The sequence below is a fragment of a genome, unplaced genomic scaffold (assembly GCF_019419815.1).
Source record: "Pyrus x bretschneideri cultivar Hongxiangsu unplaced genomic scaffold, Pyrus_bretschneideri_v1 Contig46, whole genome shotgun sequence".
Taxonomy (NCBI): Eukaryota; Viridiplantae; Streptophyta; class Magnoliopsida; order Rosales; family Rosaceae; genus Pyrus; species Pyrus x bretschneideri.
Genome location: NW_025999783.1, coordinates 1,985,278 through 2,009,024, shown reverse-complemented (window position 1 = coordinate 2,009,024; position 23,747 = coordinate 1,985,278). Strand labels below are relative to the sequence as shown.

The following is a 23,747-nucleotide window of genomic DNA, read 5'->3' as shown; positions in this document are numbered from 1 at the left end:
GTGCCTTTGTGGGGCCTTTGGTTTAGGTCTTGAGGTTCACAATCAAAACTAACAAGGATCTGAACGTGCCACTATTATCTTTATATAGCATATTGTTCGATAGGTATGAATTAGGTTGATTACTTGCGCCACAAGTTATTTAGACTTCTTGTTTATCAAGGAATTGTCACAAATGGATTAAGTTTGTATAAGGTTATTTTCTTTCCTTGTGAACAAGAACTTTTAATTCATAGCATTGTATGTCCAAAATGAAGGGGGTTCAGGACCCTTCCAACCATTTCTTGATAAAAGTTTGTTTTAATGAAACTAGGTTCATTGACTTATCCAGATTTGATTGTAGATATAACTTTTAAGTGTAAAACAATGGAAAATGATTTAAAAACATGAAGGAAAATGCATTAAATGACAGATCTACTATATGTAAGTACAAACAAAAGAGAGTCGGGCAAGATTTAACCTTGTCGGGCAAGGTTTAACTTTTTGCAGCCACTTCTCTTTATGATTACAACGGTTTGTCTACTCTAAAAGATGAAAAGTAAAAGGGTTTCACTAGAGGGAATAAATACTACAACACTAAGGGAAGGTAGCAGAGCTTCTAATCTCGACAAAAGATGACTTTCTATTAGGGAACTATAGCTCAAAAAGGCCGGATTTGGACAAAATTCAGCTTTATGGGTACAAACTTGTTTGTGATCAAAGCTTGTATGTCCTTTGATTGGTTGGTTGAGTGTCCTTGTCTCTGGTGTCCATCTTTGCTTTTATAGACAATTTGGGTCAACTGTCCAAGCTTTGCCTTTAGCTGATATCTTTCGGAGGGCAATGAGTCTTCACATATTTACTCATCCATGCCCCTAAAAAGTGCTTTATGGCTAGTGGTGAGGTGTTCTCTGTTGCCGATCACTTCAATCATAGGCACGTGGCCTATGCCCTTGTTGAAATAGCTTCCAATTCATCTCATGCCTATCGACTTGCCCGAGCTCAGCCTTCTATTTGATTTTGCATCTTTCGGCCTTCATTATCACAAAGCCCAGTGTCAAATATAAACCAAAACAGGTTGATCAATTTCCTAAGTAAAGGATGCTTGTTGCTTTGATCCCGTTCCTCCAATTAGTGTGTTAAGTCTCCCTTGTCTTCAAAGAATTGAAATCCTATCACTTCGTGTTTTCTCTCAGTGGATTAATTGGAATTGTATAAACTTTGGTCTTGAAAACGACTACATATGATTGAACCTAGATTCATTCACTTGTTTTTTTTATTCAGTGAGGAACGATTTTCTGCAAACAGGAATATTTCTCCTTTAGTTTCAAAGAATTGTGCTAACCATGTTAGAAAAATCTATGAGAATGGAAACATATAAAGATCATTCCCTAATTATTTTTTTTTAATGAACAATATTATCTACACTATGGAGGAAAGGGATGGGCTTAACCTCACAATGGGTTACCAATAGTGTAGTTTAAATTCGTCTTTGGCGATAATCGAATCTAAAATCTCTCAATTAGAAATGGAAAGGAATACCACTAGACTGTAGTACTAAGTGGCATTCCTTCAAAGTATAGTCAAACGATACTTGATATCGACTCGACGACGGAGGGGTGAATTCTCAGGTGGAGGAGGACTCCAGTTGGGTGATTGGAATCGATGTTAATTTGAATTTATTTGTACACTAGGACAAAAAATTAGTTTACGCGACGCAGGTACTTTCGTTGCTCAAAGTCAAAAAATGTTGCCTAAAAATTAGCCCAACGAAACCTTCAAGAGCAGGATTTGAGCAACGAAGAAGTAACCTGCGTCGCACAAAGACACTTCGCGACGCATGTCCCTCTATCGCGTAAAACTACTTTGCTTGACGTAGGTTATCCTTCACGCAAAGACATTTTGCGCAACGCAGATTACTTCTTATCACACAAACCCTTTTTTTTTTTTGGGCCAAAAAATATTTTTTTATTTAATTTTTAATAAATATTGTAATTAAATTCTAAACAATAATTAATAAACCAAGAAAAATTATTTAATTATAAAATATATGAAAATGTACATACAAGATGTTCGAATATAAAAGAACAAACTACAACAAGTAATCTTCTAGGCTTGATGCATCAAGCTACTGTGTATCGGCTGGGCGAAGTGGCTAGGAGGTCGAAGGTGAAGCAAGATTAGGTGCTGGCATCGGGGTTTGGAGGCCGAACATCTGTAAGCCCCGTAAGATCATACTCATCTTCTCGTTCTGGGCCGAAGACTGGGTTGCAATCTTGGCTTCCCGGGCCTCCCGAGCTACTGCTTCGGCCTCCCGTGCTGCTTATTAGGCTGCAAGCTGACCTTTTAGGGTTGCCACTTCCTCTGTCAGGGCAATGACCTGTCTTGTGGTTGATTTGGAAGAGGAGGCACCCGTCTCACGAACCCGTGCCTTCCCCATACATCGAACAACCTTGCCATGACGACAACCGAGCTTCTAAGCAACAACAACGAGTCACCAAAGTAGGAATGCTAAATAGTCATCAAACTAGGAATGCTATATACCACCAAAAATCCACATGCAAATATGATTCACTAGTCACAACAAAATATCCAATTTCTGAAAACTGCTTTGAACCCAAATCCTAATATTTCACCAAAAACAAAAAATAAAATCCAAGAAATGCCCTCATAAGCAACAAACCATATATATCCAAACCAATTACCAATTCATATATTTAAAGACAACTGATTAAAACAAATTAACCAACATAACAACCCATGTAAAAAGATAATGTGAAAACACAGAAACAGTAACAGAGGAATATTTGTACCAGTAATTCTCTAAGATAAGCCAACACTCAGCAAAATCCAACGAATGCCAAGATACAAATAGGTTATCCTAAATCTAATAAGAAGACCAGGTATGCTCAGATTGAGGAACCTAAGGTTAATACACAAGAAAAATGAAGAGAAATATACTTGGAAGGGAATATTTACCACAATCTAATCACCGAAAATAATGCAGCCTGTTTTAAAATTTCAACACATGTGGAACAAATTGTTGTCATGAACATTAACAAGACTGTCTGCTAAGAGAAAAATCAAAATAAGAAATCAACAACAAATCAACTGCTTATATATCAACCAGAATTACAACCTAATTCAAAAGAATTGGGGTTTAACTCCATGACCATGTCCATTTTCGCTTTTGGTAAACGACCCACTAACATGACCATAGAATCCAAGGGAGAAACTGCAGAGAAAGAAATAAAGAGACTTACGTCTATCTCTGGTATTGTAACCCCTAGTTTAGCATACAAATTTTTCTTGAACACATTAAACTTGGGAGCCAAGTCCTTTGCAGCAGGGCTACCATCAACACCAAATTCATTAAACCTACATATACAGATATGCCATCAACACAAAGGAACATGATATTGTTTTAATTTTTAAACACATCAAAGTGCAACAAAATTTTTGACAATCTCAACAATAAGCCTAGTAAAGTCGTGCATAATTCTTGCAATATAGCATACAAATGGATACACAGCAAGGCTGTAGATAATATGTAAAAGTTAAAACAATAGCAAAACCAATGGGTAAAGCACCCGAAGATACTGGAACTTTACAATATCAGGGCAGAAAACTCATGCAAGGAGTTACAAACTATAAACTGGAACTGTAACAACTTTTATCTTGCATTCTTTTCTTTGTTAGTTAAACATTGGCACGTGTTAAAAACCTCCTCACTCTACATTGGTCAGAGCACCTCAATGGCCAATTCCTTGATTTCACATCTGTTGATTGGGACCCTATCAAGTATTTCCAAGAGAATTAAAAGAATCATCACTATGCAAGAAATTTGGTACGTGAAAAATAAGGCACAAACATATGCTTGAAATGATGATCTTGCCAACAGCATCTGTTATAGTTACCACACTATCCATGCCTCGAAGCACTGACAAATCATTATCAAGAACAAGTACAATTTTTCTTGTGAAGTACGCTTTGTACAAATAGAGTCAACTTTACTGGCATGCACTGTGACAAAAATTTTTCATGCATGAAAGAGGAATATACAATGATAGAATGGTATATGCGTCTTTGAAAATGGTAGTGATCAGCTAACTGTGACAACAATTGTGATTGCTTAGACGTCAGCAAAATGGTACTAGTTGCATTAGAAAGAGACCATGTAGTGAAGAACAATGCGAGAGAAATGATAGGCACAAACAATAATGGTGCCTTGTCAAGTGGTAATAATCATGAAATAAAAGAATCGAGTATTATGAAGCTATCTCAAGATTCTAAAACCGAACAGTTTTTCCTTAGCAAAAAAGATAATGACCGGAAGGCATTGGCTACTCAAAGAAACAGGCCCTTAATACTAAATTGACCTCTGATTTATTAGTCAACTGATAAATCAGATTTATTGCAGGGGCTTTTGAAGATTTATTTAATCATTTGTATTCAGAATCTCAAATTCGACTTTCCCCTTTTCATTTTTTAATATAAATAATTAAATAAATCTTCAAAAGCCCCTGCAACATACCATGCAACACTTCCTATACTTAGACCACCAAAGACAAATGCTACAGCTCGGGAACGCTCTTCCAAAGGTATTGTCCTGCACCAGGTAAAAGATTATTAGGATTCTCAAACACAAAGAAATAGACCCACTAGACAACCTGAATTTGAACAATGCTTCATGAACACTACCTATGAATCTATGATGGACCAAACTAAATGTAAGAATGTCATACATGCTTGGCAATAAGGTCTGTTGCGGCAGATAGGGAAATGCCTTCTCCAATTCCTACCTGTACTTCAAAGAAAAGAGCTCTCAGTAACAGGTAGGTTTGATACTCAAACCAACAATAAGTTGGAAATCAAGAACAAAAACAAAAGGCTAAACAAAGCTGAACTGCTTTACAAGAGTATGTAGTAAATAGAATATATTGTAAATGAGCGTACCAAAATTCTTGACAAAGCTAAATCAAGTGTAAATCCAGCAACAAGAGGGACAAGTGTCGTAGCCAAAGAACAAGTTAGCACTCCAAACTCAAGAACTTTTCTGCATAGAAGAAAATGATAGATGAGCATGCATACCTGTCTCGGCCAAAAGATCAATAAACAAGCATTTGGGGATTGAACCAATCCCGCCACGGATGAACTGCATAGTTCTAAGTATAAATAAATAACATAATAAAAACTTGAAACGAGCTTTAAAAAACAAATCTCCCACTAAATATCTTAACAAGCCAACCTCCGGGCAACTGACTCAATGCATACCCCCCAAAAAACGATGATTGAACCAATCCCGCCTCGGATGAACTCCATCCAAACTGGTGAGACATTGGAATTATAGTAATGCTCAAGTTCGCCTGTCAATCAAGCACCCAAAATCAAACTTAATCAATCCCACATGCAAAAGGAACAAACTTAATTCGTTTAAAACCAAAATGAGTAAACCCACAATCCAAAATCTACGTCCAATTGCATTTTTGCATCAAAGTTCTTTCCTTTTCACCACAAATGTTGGAAAGTTAACCCAAATTTCAGTCACAAGGAAGAGTCATAAATCAGGGATAAGAAAGGATAGAAGTTCTAGAGTTGTGATGTTTGGAATTTCTGGAGTTAATCATGATTTCTCTAGATGTTTCAATGTTCAAGAACCTTATAATTACCTAAATAAATGATGATGTATTGTAGTGGCTATAAAAGCCATGTAGTGTAATGAGTTTTGTGTGGGAAAAAAGAAATTAGAAATTAGAAGTCTTTTCAAGTTTTAAAAACCTCTCCGCTCTCCTACATTTCTCTATCCCTCTTCCTCCTACAAATTGGTACCAGAGCCGTGTTGAAGTTTTGTCAATATGGCGAATGCAAATGCAAATGGTCACAACTTGGCTTCACTAATTCCTCGATTTGGTGATGATAATTACGACTACTGGAGCAACAATATGAAGGTGTTGTTGAAGGCTTTGGAGCTATGGAATATTGTTGAAGTGGGCTACGAAGAGACGGATAACGAGGCTGCGTTAACTCAAGTGCAGATGAATACTTTGAGGGAAAACCGAAAGAAGGACAGCAAGGCACTCTTCCACATCTATCAAACCATTGAGATGCAAGTATATGAAAGAGTTGCGAAAGCCGAGAATGCAAAGCAAGCATGGGATATGATCGAGAATGCCTACAGAGGTAAGGAGAAGGTAAAGAAGGTTCGTCTGCAATCTTTAAGGAAAGAATTTGAAAAGTTGGAGATGAAAGAAGATGAGACAATCAAAGACCACTTTATCAGAGTTACCTCAATCGTTAATCAAATGGCTTCAAATGGGGAGATTCTCAAAGATGCAAGAATTGTTGAGAAAATTCTTCATAGCTTACCGGCGAAATTCGATTATATTGTGGCTGCCATCGAAGAGTCAAATGATATTTCAACTTTTTCTATGGAAGAGGTACAAGGAAAATTGGAGGCACATGAGATCAAAATTAATTTGAGGAATCCTCCTGCTACTCAACCAGATCAAGCACTCAAGTCTCAAGTTGCAACTACAGGCAGCAATGGCAATCAAGCTTCGAGCCCTAATCAAAGCTTTGGACGTGGAAGAGGTGGACGAGGTAGAGGAAGAAATTTGAATGGCAGAGGCACTAATTCTTATGGCAATGAACGAGGCTCATCAAGCATCTCCAATAATGAAGGTGAAAGAGATTTCAATTCGTACCAAGGAAGAGGACGTGTTTTTCAAAGAGGAAGAGGACGTGGCACTCCAAAATGCTACTACTGCAACAAACCTGGGCACAAGATCAGAGAATGTCGGTTCAAAAAGGCAGATGATGAAAAACAATATGGAGCAGGCTATATGCATCAAACCAACTCTGGAGATGGTGATTATAAAGAAACTTTATTGCTTGCATGTCATGGAGATCAAATGAATGATGTGTGGTATTTAGATAGTGGAGCTAGCAAGCATATGACAGGTAACAAAAACCTTTTTTCTGCCCTCTATAAGTTTGATCGTGGTCAAGTGAGAATTGGTGGTGATAAAGCCTATAAAATTGAGGGAATTGGTGAAGTGTCTTTCAAATCAAAATCTAGAACAATTGAGAAGGTTTCTGAAGTATATTATGTTCCTGGTTTGAAGAGTACTTTATTGAGTATGGGCCATCTGTTGAGGAAGGGTTATGATATTCGCCTCCGTGGTGGTGATTTTTGTGTTCTCAAAAGGGAGGATAAATTTGTTGCCAAGGTTGGACTTGCTGCAAATAACTTGTTTCCTTTGAAGCTCCAGACAACAAAACTATCTAGCTTTGTGAGTGCTGAAAAAGAAGTCTCTAAGTTATGGCATGATAGATATGGCCATTTAAATTATGGAAGTTTGAAGTTGTTGTCAAACAAAAGAATGGTACATGGGCTGCCTCAAATTGATCCAGTGGATGGCGTTTGTGAAGATTGTCAATTTGGTAAGCAACATAAAAGTTCATTTCCTCCAGAGTCTTCATGGCGAGCAAAGAAGCCGTTGAAACTTATTCATTCTGACTTGTGTAATCCACTGCCAGTAGCATCTTTTGGAGGTAATCTATATTTCATTACATTTATTGATGATTTCTCAAGAAAAGTTTGGGTCTACTTCCTTAAAGAAAAATCTGAAGCATTTCAAGCCTTTAAAGATTTTAAGGCCGAAGTTGAAAAGTTTGTAGGCTTTCAAATCAAAAGTTTGAGGACAGATCGTGGTGGAGAGTATCTCTCCAATGAATTTCAAAAATATTACAAAGATCATGGAATAAAGCACCAGTTGACAGCCCGATATACATCGCAACAAAATGGCGTGAGCGAAAGAAAGAACCGAACAATCATGGAGATAATGAGATGCATGCTCAAGAAGAAAAGATTGCAATAAGAACTTTAGGCAAAAGCTGTTTCCTGTGCTGCATATTTAATCAACAGATCACCAACAAAGAGTTTAAAGGATTGCACACCTCATGAAGCATGGTATAGAGTGAAGTCGAGAGTGCAACATTTGAAGATTTTCGGTTGTGTTGCCTATTTCCATGTTCCAAAGGAGTTGAGAAACAAGCTCGACAATAAGGCAAAAAAGTGCATTTTCATTGGATATAATGAAAGGAGCAAGGCCTACAAGCTGTACAATCCGAAGACCAAAAAGTTCTTGATCAGCCGTGATGTCCACTTTGATGAAAATGCTTTCTTTGAAGATGAAAATGGTCCAGCAAAGCTGCCTATTTTGCAAGAAGAAGATGATACTTATCAATCAGAAATTGCTCCTCAATCTCCAAGAGCTACATCAAGTGATGACAACTCGCCTCCAAGAAAGTTTAGAAGTATACGAGATCTTTATGACTCCTCAGAGCAAGTAGATTTGGAGGATAATACTATATTCTTTGCCTTCTTTGCTGGAGATGATCCAATTTCATTTAATGAAGCATGTGAGGAAGAAAAATGGAAGCAAGCCATGGATGAAGAAATAAAGGCTATTGAGAAGAATGGGACTTGGGAGCTCACAAATCTGCCAACACACAAGAATCTTATTGGTGTTAAATGGGTATATAAGACAAAGAAAAATGCAGATGGGTCCATTAACAAGTACAAGGCGAGACTCGTTGCAAAGGGTTATAAGCAAAAAGAAGGTGAAGATTATACTGAAATTTTTGCTCCTGTTTCCATACTTGATATTATTCGATTGATCATCTCACTTGCGGCACAAAACAATTGGGAAATTTTTCAAATGGATGTAAAGTCTGCGTTCTTGAATGGTATCCTTCAAGAAGAAGTTTATTTGGAGCAGCTACCTAGATATGTGAAGAAAAGAGAGGAAAATAAAGTTTACAAGCTTAAAAAGGCGTTATATGGGCTCAAGCAATCACCATGTGCATGGTACAGCCATATTAATTCATACTTCGAGAAGCATGGTTTTCAGAAGTGTCCGTATGAACATACCCTTTATGTCAAAAGCACCTCACAAGGAAGTTTCATGGTTGTAAGTCTTTATGTGGATGATCTTATCTTTACCGGAAATGATTTGGAGTTATTGAATAGTTTTAAGCTCTCTATGATGGAAGAATTTGAGATGACAGATTTGGGCAAGCTACATCACTTTCTTGGTATTGAAGTTTCTCAATCTAAGAAAGGCATTTTCATTTCTCAAGAGAGTTATGCAAAAAAAGTTTTGAAGAAATTTGGGATGGAGAATGCAAACCCAGTAGTGACACCATGCATTACAGGCCTAAAGCTAAGCAAAGATGGTGAAGGGAGACCTATTGATTCCACCAAGTTTCACAGTTTGGTGGGTAATTTGATGTACTTAACGGCCACAAGACCAGACATCATGTATGCAGTAAGTCTGGTGAGCAAGTTTATGGAAAAGCCACATTCAAATCATTGGGAAGCTACAAAAAGAATTTTGCGATACATCAAAGGAACCTTTGATTATGGCATTTTTTATGAAGCAAATGTTCCAGTGAAATTTATTGGCTATACTGACAGTGATTTAGTTGGAAGTATTGATGATTGCAAAAGCACTTCAGGTTATGTCTTTAGTCTGGGAAGTGGCGTGATTTCATGGAGTTCGAGGAAGCAATCGATAGTTGCCTTCTCTACAACGGAAGCGGAGTACATAGCTGCCTCTTTTGCAGGATGTCATATAGTTTGGCTACTTGGCATTTTGGAGAGTCTGATGCATAAACAAAAGGGTCCAACCACTTTGTTCTGTGACAATAGCTCAACAATTTCAGTCTCAAAAGATCCTGTTCTACATGGAAGAACAAAGCACATCCGCATCCGCATTCATTTCCTAAGGGAGCTTGTTAGTGAGGGAATTATACATCTAAAGTATTGCAAAACAGATGAACAGATGGCAGACTTGTTCACAAAACTGCTTGGTGGACAAGTGTTCAAGCGAGATGTTGCAAGACTAGGAATCAAAAGAAAATTTGGTTTAAGGGAGGCAATGTTGGAAGGCTAACCCAAATTTTAGTTACAAGGAAGAGTCATAAATCAGGGATAAGAAAGGATAGAAGTTCTAGAGTTGTGATGTTTGGAATTTCTGGAGTTAATCATGATTTCTCTAGATGTTTCAATGTTCAAGAACCTTATAATTACCTAAATAAATGATGATGTATTGTAGTGGCTATAAAAGCCATGCAGTGTAATGAGTTTTGTGTGGGAAAAAAGAAATCAGAAATTAGAAGTCTTTTCAAGTTTTAAAAACCCCTATGCTCTCTTACATTTCTCTATCCCTCTTCCTCCTACAACAAATGCATCAAAGTTTAAGCTGAAAATTTCAAGCCCATAACTTGTTCAATGAATGCCTAAGCGAGAAATAAAAGCAAAGCCAGCAGAGCCACATAACTACCTTATCCATGTTGCAGATGACAAAGGCAAGCAAAGTAGTCCCAATGAGCTTGTACCTCTGAGGTACGTTCTTCCAAGGTTTTTTTTTTTTAAATAAAAATTATTATAAAATTTATTAAAAATTGACTTTACTCCCTTCAAACTCAATTTTTTGTAACATAAAACCCACAATAATATATTTTTCTAACAAAACCCCGACCCAAACTACAATAATAAATTTAAAGCTACTTAATAAATATACATGCCATTCAATTTCTTAAGTGCTATACGTACAAAATAAATAAATTTAAATCTACTTAATAAATAAATAAATATATACACACACCATTGAACTTGATGGGATACGAATTGTACGAAACTAATTTCAACGATCCAACCGTCAAACTTGTTTGTATATGCTTCAAGATTGCATACGCAAAAAATCGTAAAAAACAAACATTCAGATATCAAGTAACAGGACAAAACTTTTCTACGGTTATAAATGAAAAATCACAATTTAACGGTTATTTTAACTCCGATTTTGATTATTTTTTATAGCTACACTCCTTGATCCTATATGAATACAATGAATGAATTCGATCTTTAATTTAAAATATTTACACTAGTGGATACCACAAAATCTTATGTTATATTTAATGAAAGTATAAATAAACTCTAAGTGTCAGTGAATCTCTCGTTTTGATGGGATACGCATCCTACGAAACTAATTTCAACGATCCAACTATCAAACTTGTTCATATATGCTTCAAGATCGCATACGCCAAAAATCGCAAAAAAACAAACATTCAGAGATCAAGTAAAGGAACAAAACTTTTCGATGATTATAAACGAAAAATCACAATTTAACAATTATTTTAACTATGATTTTATGATTTTTTACAGCTACACCCCTTGACCCTATATGAATACAATGAATGAATTCGATCTTCAATTTAAAATATTTACACTAGTGGATACCACAAAATCTTATGTTGTACTTAATGAAAGTATAAATAAACTCTCAAGTGTTAGTGAATCTATTGTTTTGATGGGATATGCATCCTACGAAACTAATTTCAATGATCCAACCGTCAAACTTGTTTGTATATGCTTCGAGATCGCATATGCCAAAAATCGCAAAAAACAAACATTCAGATATAAAGAAACGGGACAAAACTTTTCGACGGTTACAAACGAAAAACCATGATTTAATGGTTATTTTAACTTCAATTTTGATGATTTTTGACAGCTACACTCCTTAACCCTATATGAATACAATGAATGAATACCAGAAAATCTTATGTTATACTTAATGAAAGTATAAATAAACTATAAGTGTTGGTGAATCTATCGTTTTGATGGGATATGCATCTTACGAAACTAATTTCAACGATTCAACCTTCAAACTTATTTATATATGCTTCGAGATCGCATACGCCAAAAATCGCAAAAAAAAAAAAAAATTCAAAGATCAAGTAACGGGACAAAACTTTTTGATGGTTATAAAAGAAAATTCACAATTTAACGGTTATTTTAATTCTGATTTTGATGATTTTTTACAGCTACACTCCTTGATCCTATATGAATATAATGAACAAATTCGATCATCAATTTAAAATATTTACACAAGTGAATACCATAAAATCTTATGTTATGCCACAAAGTTGTTGACTTTGCGCGATGTAAGCGCGATAAAGGTGCACCTACGTCGCACAAAGCTATTTTGCGCAACAACCCCATCGTGGCGTTGCGCAAGTTATATTTTTAAAAAAATATATTATAAAATTTACTGAAAATGTGATTTTACTCCCTTCAAATTCAATTTTTTTTACATAAGACCCACAATAATATATTTTTCTAACAAAAATCCGTTCCGAACTATAATAATAAATTTAGAGCTACTTAATAAATATACATACCATTCAATTTCTTAATTGTTATACATACAAAATAAATAAATTTAAAGCTACTTATATATACCATTGAACTTGATGAGATACACATTCTACAAAACTAGTTTAAACGATCCAACCGTCAAACATGTTTGTATATAATTCGGGATCGCAAACGCCAAAAATCGTAAAAAAATAAACATTCAAAGATCAAGTAACAGGACAAAATGACACACCCCAACCCGGAATGTTAACTAGGACTTTGAATCGAACTGTGTTGGCCGACACCTGGAAGGTGACGAAGCATAAAGTGTAGTGATGTGGAAAATGTGAATAAATTTAAACCTAGAAGTGCCTAAATACAAGAGTGCACTATGAGCGGGAATGAACCCAATTCACACGTGATGACAGAGTATAAATGCAGTACAGTAAAATAGGGTGAGAATTATACCATCGATGGTAATCATCTAAACCAAGATTTGCCAATAATCCTCGTCAATACGAAAACTCTGCTACTAGAACTTGGAGGGGCGAAAAACAAGGATGAGTGGGGCCTGAAAATAAAGTTTTAGTGAAAACCTTTAAAAACGTTATAACCCCTCGTCGTAAAACATGTACAATTTTCAGAAAATCATACTACGTATAAGTATGAAGTCAAATGCATGCTGATAGTAAAACCAAAAGTATGCCACATCAGAATATCTCAACGACAATATGAATATAATTATAAGCTCAACAATATATACTCGCATGCAAGTCGAAGTCACCGAATGTGACATGTACGACTGCACCTATGGCTCATTAATCTATGCTAGCAGACGAGTCGAAGTCACCTAATGTGACCTGTACGATAGGTTAGGTGTAATAATATATGCTCTAATGCTACGATCAAATGAAGGCTAGCGCTATGTGCGGGTCACCTACAAGTCGGAGTCGCTTTTACTAACACCAGGGTGCAGCAATGATGAGCACTACATGAATATATGCATGCCATAATGATTCAATGATTGAAATCAGCATAATAAACTTACCTGAACTTACCTGCGCATTCCATAGGATTATTTTAGCATCTCACCAAAGTGCAACATTTCTTATAACATTATTTAATCATGGTATGATACGCATAAATCAATTCAAAAGAACTTGTGGAAAATATTAAGTTACACACACACACTATAAAAAGGAAAAGATCCACTCACCTGGAGTCCGCGCTACAACTCCCTAGCACTAATATCGAGGTGTCTCAAACGATCGGCGCTTAGAACAATTATCAAATCACGTCTCAGAATTCTTATTGACAGAACACATAACTTACATAAAACACATCTCCAAGGACGTTCTAGAATAATTTAAGACCTATTGACCAAAAATCAACCGTCGATCAAAGATCGATGGTAGGGTCTGATAGGAGCATATTTATGCGACTTAAATGGCTTGTTCTTGTACATTTACGTTATGTTTCTTTAGTTATTTTAGTACTTTAAGCTATTTTCGTGTGTTTGTAGGTCCAAAGGGCTAAAGGAGCAAAAAGATGCATTTTGGAGACTTTTGGAGCACTTTTGGGCGAAGGACGGATAGCTTATGCTTGAAGCCAAAGTGTTGGACGAAATTGAAGACCTAATTGGAGCCAAAGTGTTGGAACCTTGTTCTCTTTAGTTTTAGGACATTTAAACCTTTCCTAATCCCAATCATGCCATGCATAACACACATCCATTCTAACACATTGTCATTGCACATGCATTTCCTTCATTAGTTAACCCACATGCACTTATCACTTATCATCACCACATATCATATCACTTAATCACTTATCACTTATCATCACCACTTAACCACTTATCATATCATAACCACATATCATATCACTTATCACTTATCACTTCACCTACAACATCCACCCACTTCACCTACAACATCCACCCACTTCACCTACAACATCCACTTCACCTACAACATCCACCTACTTCACCTACAACATCCACCTACTTCACCTACAACATCCACCCACTTCACCTACAACATCCACCTACTTCACCTACAACATCCACTTCACCTACAACATCCACCTACTTCACCTACAACATCCACCTACTTCACCTACAAATGACATAGCCATATGTTCCCTCCACTACTCCTATAAATACCCTTGCATTCATTCATTCATGAACATCTCATTTCATACACAACACATTACAAACACATTTAACCTTCCCTAGCCGTGAGCTTCCCATCTCTCCCCTTATAATCCAAACACCATTTTTCCATTCCCCTTCCACTTCTCCACCACTCCTCTTCCATTCCACACTTCCATACCCCAAACCAATTATCCCTAGACCTTATGCTACAATAAAGAGGAAGAGAAGAGAGCCTAAACGTTCATACAATTCAAGTTTGAGTTGTTGGAATGTTTAGGCGTTTCTTTGATTTCAATGTTTAATTTCAATTCTCTTTGTTTTGTATGAGGAACTAAACCCCCTTTAGCTAGGGGGTGATTCGAAATATATGTTTATGCTTGCATTTTGATTTGATTACTTCTAATTACGTTTCATAAGTTGTGAATTCAATTTGTTTAACTGTTTTATTGATAACCTATTTATGTATGTTTATTGAGAGTGCACACTTAATTTTCATGCATGAATTTGACGCTAGAATATAAGTGAATTTCACCTAATCGTTATGAACTTATATTCACAAGTAGTGGAGGTTGCTTATAAACATTCGCGTTAAACGAATTCTTGGCATAAGTTTCATGCGTATTCCATAGTAACGAATGTCTCGTCAAAACTTATAATCTTCATAGAGCGTAATGATTCTTGCTTGTATCTCTATTATGCAATCATGTAGGGGACTTGTGGGGAATGTTTTGGGTTGTCGTATGCAATCATCCAATTCAATAACGTTAGGAAGATTTGAAGGTTAATTTAAGCGGATCTAATTAACTTGGAGTGTTGAGAATTAATGATTTATTGAAATGCAATTGGAAATCATTTTATTATGCAAGTGTAACATGTGTGGAGATGAACCCCTTGGCTAGCATCCATTCATCCATACTTTCATCATATTCATATTTACATTCTGTCTAGTTTATTAACTTGTTTCGTTATTTCAATTTTTGTCAAGTCCTAAACCCCCCTTTACTTTCTTGTTCTTTAATGCTTAGAATCTGTTTAGTTTATGTTTTAAAGTATTTTTGAATTCTTTGAGTCTAGTATAGTGTTTTATATTGTGTTTTTACATTTTTGAGTCAAATCCAAGTGATTAACAATCCCTCCTAATCCCCGGTCCAGAACGATCCCTACTTACACTTATACTACAAATTGACAAAAAGAGGGTTTAATTTGTGTGCGTATAAATCTCGCATCAAATTTTGGCGCCGTTGCCGGGGATTAGAAAATTTGCTAATCCCTTGGATTATTTGTTTCTGTATTGTCTTTTAGATTTAGTTTTTATTTGTGTTTTGTTTGTTAAGAACAACATGGCACTTGATAACGCTTCTCTTTTGTCACAGCTCATGGAAAGGTCCCAAATGCAAAGAGTTGATATATCTAATCTTCAATCAAGGAATAACGTGTTTTCCAATACTTACAATTCGGATTGGAGTGATCATTCAAACTCTATGTGGTGGGAACCTCAAAATGCTCAACAAGGAGGATATTGGCAGCCACCACAACCTCATATTCAATATGCCCAACCAAATTTAAGTTCGTCAATAGATTATAATCAAAAGCTTAACGAATTAATTTGTTTGGTGCAGGGCTCACAAAATCAAGACAATGAGGATCGACAAGAAGACAAAAGGTTGGATCACTTGGAAAAGCAAATTGGGCAGATAGCGGAGTTCGTAGGACAATTTTGCGACCAAGGCAAACTCCCTAGTTCAACCATTGTAAATCCGAAGGGAGGATTTGAAGCACCTTTGCCGGAAGCACTTATTGCTCCTACGCCATCTAATTCAAGTAAGGTTGTTCCAATTAGTTCTAACCCCATTCCACCTAATATCCCTATTCCTTGCAGGTTCATGAATTCCAAGGAAGAAGAAAGTGAAAAAGACATCTTGGAAGACCTTCCAAAGGTGCAAAGTAGGGAATTTCATGAATTCATCAAAGGGGATATACTTGAGACAACAATGCCCAAAGAAGTTGAATTTGATGACATTGGACAAGTCATAACCATCACATGCAATCTGGCCAAGTCCAATATCCCTGAAACTTTCAAAGGAGTGGTGTTTGTCATTGAGTTCTTGTCAGACAAAACAAGTAAGTCATTTTTTTCAAATTCCATTACATTTTATACTAACTTGTTGTTTTTTATGAATCAGGCACCTACATTAGAATTCAAACCAAAGCCGGTTCACTTCAAGTATCACCTTCCATTCAAGGACCAATTCCATAATGTTTGATTTTATTTATGTTAAAAAAAAAAAAAAAAAAAAAAAAAAAAAAAAAAAAAAGAGAAAGAAAGATACTAAACATGGAGAAAGGTGGAGCTTCACAAAGGTTGTTTGCGTGAAGCCCCACTACGAGGCGCAGAAGCGGAAGGCATAGAAGCGGGAGGCATAGAAGCGGGAGGCATCGGAGCGGAAGCCATCGGAGCGGGAGGCATCGGAGCTAGAGCATTCCAGGCCTCAATACTTGGCCAAGCGCTGGATGACCCAGGAAAAAGGTGCCTCTGGAGATAAGACGCAAGCCTTTGACGGTCACTGTGAATTCGACCCTCAGATTCTTGCAGCTCATCAAGCTTCCTCTTCATCCCCGACGAATAGTTATTTGCAAGCACATGCAAACTTCTATTCTCGTACTTAAGTTGCTGGATCTCTTGCTTAAGTCTTTCCACCTCTGCCATCAACGATTCCACTTGGCGGGACCGAGCAAGCAGGCGTTGGCCCATGTTGGACACAGAACTCGCACACTGAACACTAAGTGCGAGGGACTCTTGAACGGCCAACTCATCGGACCGTCCTGACAGCAGCCTACTATCTTTTGGAGTGAGGAGGTTTTTAGCTACTATTGTAGCTGTTGTGGCGTCCTGCATCACAGAGTCTTCACCTGAAAGAGGACCGTTAGAAGATAAAAAAGAAGGGCGCCATACATTACCTTGACGGGGCGCAACCGGATCGCTGCTGAGACTCAAATCTAAGCTAAGGTTCGATGAGTTTGCCATTTTTTTCAAAAGTGTTCAAAGAGAAGGGGTGGATGGAGTTAAAATTTCACAAAGGGCCGGAGTCGAGTTTCAGGAATGGGAAATCTTCAGAGTGTGTGTGTTGGGGTGATTGATAGCTCTATAAAAAGCCAAGACGACGCGTCCACCGATTCAAAGAGCCGGGTTTTCCAGCGTAATTTAGGCGACGCTCCCTCGGCTTTTCAGAAAACGCGTTCAACTTTGTCAAAAGATTTCTGACAAAGCTGAAAACACGTGGAGGCCATCATCACATCTACACATCTTTAGCCGACAAGCGCAAAGTTCGGCGACGCTTTCTCTGCTTTTCAGAAGACGCGTGCAGCTTTGTCAAAATGAGCCGCATCTGCACTACCACGTGTCGTTCAGAAAGCGAAGGGGCGTCGTTCAGAAATCGAAGGGGCGCCTGCTCAGAAATCGAAGAGGCGTATTCAAAGATCGAAGAGGCGCCACTATTTCAAAGAGCCGGATTTGCGGGATCAAAACGTTTGTCGACAAGGGTAAAAAGTACCACCACTTGATATTATCTCTATATATGTCGACCTTCGTCTTTTATGGCAGGGCAAACCTGAAGAAAATGCCCAACTCTCCCTCACCTCTGAGGGCGCACTCCCAGCAAAGCCTTTCAAAATACTCAATTCTTTCTTCTTCCCCAAAGATGATACCAGATGCCTGGAGTACATATGACCCAGGAGGAAACGGCGGATTGAAGCATGTGCTGATTCATTCACCGCTTCTTCAAAGCAAAGGTATCTCATATCATCAAGGTCAAAAGCAAAAGTATCTCATATCATGCTATTTCCCTGTCTTTTTCTTTGTCCTTGTTCTTACTTGCATGGCAAAGTAAAAGAAGCAATCAGCCGGCACTTGGAGTCAGTCTTCCGATCTGGAGCCAACTGCCTGGAATCTATTCCTGATTGCTTACCTAGCGTTGCTCTCGAGTAGTCATCTTCAACGGTTGTTACACTTCCAGAGAAGGGACCACTCCTGCAAAGATTGAACAAAGAAACAGATAACAGGAGGAAGCTCAGACCTTCGGGGGAAACCAAAAGAACCATCCTGCTGCCCAGATCAAGAGTAGCACAAAGGAAAATCAATGATGGGCGGAAACCAGTTCAAGAGTAAGCCTGTGGAGTCACTATGATCAAAGCCTCAATGCAATTACCAAGGAGAAGATGGAATTTACACTCCATAACCAGATTTGCGTCCCTAAACTCTTCTCTTTGTTAATTACATTCTGCCATGTTTAGTATGTTTAAATTGCTTTTTGTGTGTTTACTTATGTTTTGTGTGAATCTATGCTTAAAACATTGAGGACAATGTTTGATTTAAGTGTGGGGGGGGTAACTAATGTTGTTAATTTAAATTCGTGGGATTTTATCACCCATAACTTCAAATGTTGTTCCTTGCTGTTTTAAGGTGTTTTTAAGTTGTTTTAGAGTGTTTTAGTGTGTTTTGTTTTATAATTCGAAAATCCCATAAAAATTTGAAAAATTGTTTTGAAAAACCCAAAAAGAGTTGTTTTAAGAGTCGTTTTTGTGTGTTTGTGTCTTAGGGTACCTTCCAACACAATGATAAGGATTTGGTTTATAATTGCATGACGGTTAGGAAGAGTTATAAACATAGAGAAAAGTTTGATTTACTCTTGGTATATGCTTGGTTATGGTTATAATGTATGACTTCACATGCAATCATAAAAGAAAAAAATTCGTTTTTGTAACATGCTTGAAGGAAGGAACTCAAACAAACGCTACAACCCTGAGAGACTTGAGCCTATAACGTTCTTTGGAGAGTATAATCTGTGATTTCTTGTTTTCTAAAGTCGTTGCATGATCTCATTATTCTTTGCTTGGTTACTACTTAGAAGGCGTTTCATCATATAGTTCCAAATGCTAGAACTCATGCCCATTTCATTCAAAGCATGTTATTGATTTGCATAACACATATTCAAGAAGAAGTTGTGTAGTGACCACCACCATGGCCAAATAGCCTTACTTCCCATACTTCGTATATGTTGTAAGTTTTAACCCCGTTGAGCCTCGTTTTGCCTTTATTCCTTGTTTACCCACATCACCCCTTACCTAGCTTAGAGTAGGACTTTCCTATACCCTTGTTCTTAAAGTTTAGTGAGCATGACTTAAATGAATTCCTTTTGAGTTACATTATGCAAGAAAATGAGTGTGGGGGAGTAAAAGTTTGTTCTTACGTTTATATGTATGTTTTGAGATTCAAAAGAAAAAGAAGAAAAGAAAAAAAAAAAAAAAAAAAAAAAAAAAAAAGGAGTGAAAATAAGTAAGAATGAACTCACGAGCGTTGATGGTTGAAGAAAGGGTCCAAAAAGTTGAATATGGCCCTAAGTTTTGTGTGATTTTCCCTTGGGTGTTCAAAGTTGACTTCTGCGTTCTTAAGGGAATTCTAAGTGCCTAATTCAATACTTTGCTCACTATTGCTTTAAGAATGTTTGTTTATCCTTCACCTTTCATTGTTAGCCAATACCCTAGCCCCGTTACTACCCTTTGACTTCTATATTGAGTGTTATGTATTTCAATTGTGGAGTTTGAACTTGGTATGAGCTTATGGTGTCACTGGTTCTCACGTCTAAGTAGTAGCATTCCATTCATGAGATCATATCTAAACATGCTTATTAACTCCAGAAAATGCTTTCCTTATTATAACATATGTGAGTGTTCGTCTACATGTTTACATCAATCTTCTCACATATACCTAGTGTAGGGTGTGTAGTCAGAAAATCTGTGTGAAAAACGAGAGTACATCTAGTAAGAAATTGAGGGAATTCTCTAAAGGCATGTTACTACATTTGAAATGTGTTTTAATTGCTTAATTGTGAACTAGTATGTGGTGACTATGATTAAGAATGTACTTAAGTGTAAAGATGGCTCAAATCTGTGAGAATAATGATTTTTAACTTGTCATGTGCATTGGAAGTCCCTGATACGATTGTTGGAAGGTGTAGGTTGTGTTTTGTTCTTTTTGTTTTGTTTTTCTGTTTTGCTCGAGGACTAGCAAAAGCTAAGTGTGGGGGTATTTGATAGGAGCATATTTATGCGACTTAAATGGCTTGTTCTTGTACATTTACGTTATGTTTCTTTAGTTATTTTAGTACTTTAAGCTATTTTCGTGTGTTTGTAGGTCCAAAGGGCTAAAGGAGCAAAAAGATGCATTTTGGAGACTTTTGGAGCACTTTTGGGCGAAGGACGGATAGCTTATGCTTGAAGCCAAAGTGTTGGACGAAATTGAAGACCTAATTGGAGCCAAAGTGTTGGAACCTTGTTCTCTTTAGTTTTAGGACATTTAAACCTTTCCTAATCCCAATCATGCCATGCATAACACACATCCATTCTAACACATTGTCATTGCACATGCATTTCCTTCATTAGTTAACCCACATGCACTTATCACTTATCATCACCACATATCATATCACTTAATCACTTATCACTTATCATCACCACTTAACCACTTATCATATCATAACCACATATCATATCACTTATCACTTATCACTTCACCTACAACATCCACCCACTTCACCTACAACATCCACCCACTTCACCTACAACATCCACTTCACCTACAACATCCACCTACTTCACCTACAACATCCACCTACTTCACCTACAACATCCACCCACTTCACCTACAACATCCACCTACTTCACCTACAACATCCACTTCACCTACAACATCCACCTACTTCACCTACAACATCCACCTACTTCACCTACAAATGACATAGCCATATGTTCCCTCCACTACTCCTATAAATACCCTTGCATTCATTCATTCATGAACATCTCATTTCATACACAACACATTACAAACACATTTAACCTTCCCTAGCCGTGAGCTTCCCATCTCTCCCCTTATAATCCAAACACCATTTTTCCATTCCCCTTCCACTTCTCCACCACTCCTCTTCCATTCCACACTTCCATACCCCAAACCAATTATCCCTAGACCTTATGCTACAATAAAGAGGAAGAGAAGAGAGCCTAAACGTTCATACAATTCAAGTTTGAGTTGTTGGAATGTTTAGGCGTTTCTTTGATTTCAATGTTTAATTTCAATTCTCTTTGTTTTGTATGAGGAACTAAACCCCCCTTTAGCTAGGGGGTGATTCGAAATATATGTTTATGCTTGCATTTTGATTTGATTACTTCTAATTACGTTTCATAAGTTGTGAATTCAATTTGTTTAACTGTTTTATTGATAACCTATTTATGTATGTTTATTGAGAGTGCACACTTAATTTTCATGCATGAATTTGACGCTAGAATATAAGTGAATTTCACCTAATCGTTATGAACTTATATTCACAAGTAGTGGAGGTTGCTTATAAACATTCGCGTTAAACGAATTCTTGGCATAAGTTTCATGCGTATTCCATAGTAACGAATGTCTCGTCAAAACTTATAATCTTCATAGAGCGTAATGATTCTTGCTTGTATCTCTATTATGCAATCATGTAGGGGACTTGTGGGGAATGTTTTGGGTTGTCGTATGCAATCATCCAATTCAATAACGTTAGGAAGATTTGAAGGTTAATTTAAGCGGATCTAATTAACTTGGAGTGTTGAGAATTAATGATTTATTGAAATGCAATTGGAAATCATTTTATTATGCAAGTGTAACATGTGTGGAGATGAACCCCTTGGCTAGCATCCATTCATCCATACTTTCATCATATTCATATTTACATTCTGTCTAGTTTATTAACTTGTTTCGTTATTTCAATTTTTGTCAAGTCCTAAACCCCCCTTTACTTTCTTGTTCTTTAATGCTTAGAATCTGTTTAGTTTATGTTTTAAAGTATTTTTGAATTCTTTGAGTCTAGTATAGTGTTTTATATTGTGTTTTTACATTTTTGAGTCAAATCCAAGTGATTAACAATCCCTCCTAATCCCCGGTCCAGAACGATCCCTACTTACACTTATACTACAAATTGACAAAAAGAGGGTTTAATTTGTGTGCGTATAAATCTCGCATCAGGGTCCATAACCCTCTGTAACTCAATCTAGAAGATTTGCACCTCAAATTTCCAATCTGTAACTTCCAAGGATCCACATTATGCTTCTAAAACATTATACTAAAGTTTCATTACAATCCAATGGTTGGATATCCTCCAATTGTAAATTCAAGTGGCAGTCAATGTTTTATTTTACGAACTTACAAATCCAATTTGGGAAGATCCATACATCGGATTCCCGATTCATTAGTTCATATGGTCCTCAAATATTAAGTACTATAATGAATTAAGGTTTGGTGACGACCCAACGGTTGGATCGTCGATTCATATAAGGATCAAGTGGCGGTCTCTATCAAAACTATGTTCAAACGATGAGATTTCATCAATCAGAATTTGCATAGGGAATTGAGGTATCAAATTTAGCCTACGAAGGTCAAGGGATGCCTCGGCCCACGTGCCACCGCACATGGCTGTCGGCCGCCCCGACTCGCCAGAAAAATCAACTATTTCTAAAAATTCTCAAATTTTACAGGCATGAAGATCTCAATGAGTAGAGAAAGTTTTATACCTGTGGCCAAATCCAATTTGACTGGAAAAAACCTCAAATCGCCACAAACCCATCGGAAACCTTATAATGGGTGTTGGTGGATTCGACTTCTTCGGTGTTCCAACGCCCCTGTCACTGGTGGTTGGGTCTTACTCCTAGGTCCAAGGGGAGTTGATTAAGGGTGGTGATGGGTGGTGGAACTCGTCGGAACGACAAAATCGACGTCAAGCACCTCTGGTGCTTCGGTGGAGTTCTTCATGGTTTAGGCCTCAAAAACCCTTGATTTTTGGTGGAGATGGAAGATGAGAGGTTAAGGAAGAAGTTGCAGGTGGAGGACGGATGCAAATCACCTAAAAATGGTGGAATTTGGTAGGAAACAACCCGAATCACCGTCGGGTTTGGTGTGCACGTTCGCGGGAAGGAAGAGTTGAGGCTTCTCTCTCTCCTCTCCTAATTGGTTGACTTCTTTCCTCAATTTTCTGATTGGTCACTAGTTTGTTTCCTTAAAACTGATTGGTTACCATTCCCGCATGGTGGGAGTTTGAATTAATTTATAACTAAACTTTAAATAACCAATTTCAAACGTCCATAACTTTATAATCCGGACTCGCAAACGGCTTTCACCTATGTGTTTGTAGTAATGAGTACTACAAGGATATGCTAAAAGAATAAGTTCTACGTCTCTCTCACCGATGGTCAACGTAAGTCAAAATCTTTGCTTTAAGGGCATTTTCGTAAAATCACTAATTTACAATTTATAAAGCTTAAAATTAGGGATGGGTTGTCACACAAAACTTTTCGACAGTTATAAACAAAAAATCATGATTTAACTATTATTTTAAC

At 37.1% G+C, this 23,747-nt stretch overlaps 1 long non-coding RNA gene across 1 annotated transcript; it reads right to left on the bottom strand.

Moving 5' to 3' along the window:
- Nucleotides 1-4,503: 4,503 nt before the first annotated feature.
- On the bottom strand, nt 4,504-10,400 carry LOC125469811. Its single transcript, XR_007252081.1, has 5 exons — nt 10,326-10,400; nt 5,068-5,342; nt 4,933-4,949; nt 4,722-4,778; nt 4,504-4,585 (listed from the first exon to the last, which is right to left on the bottom strand). It is a non-coding gene; the product is annotated as an uncharacterized LOC125469811 (long non-coding RNA).
- Nucleotides 10,401-23,747: the final 13,347 nt, after the last annotated feature.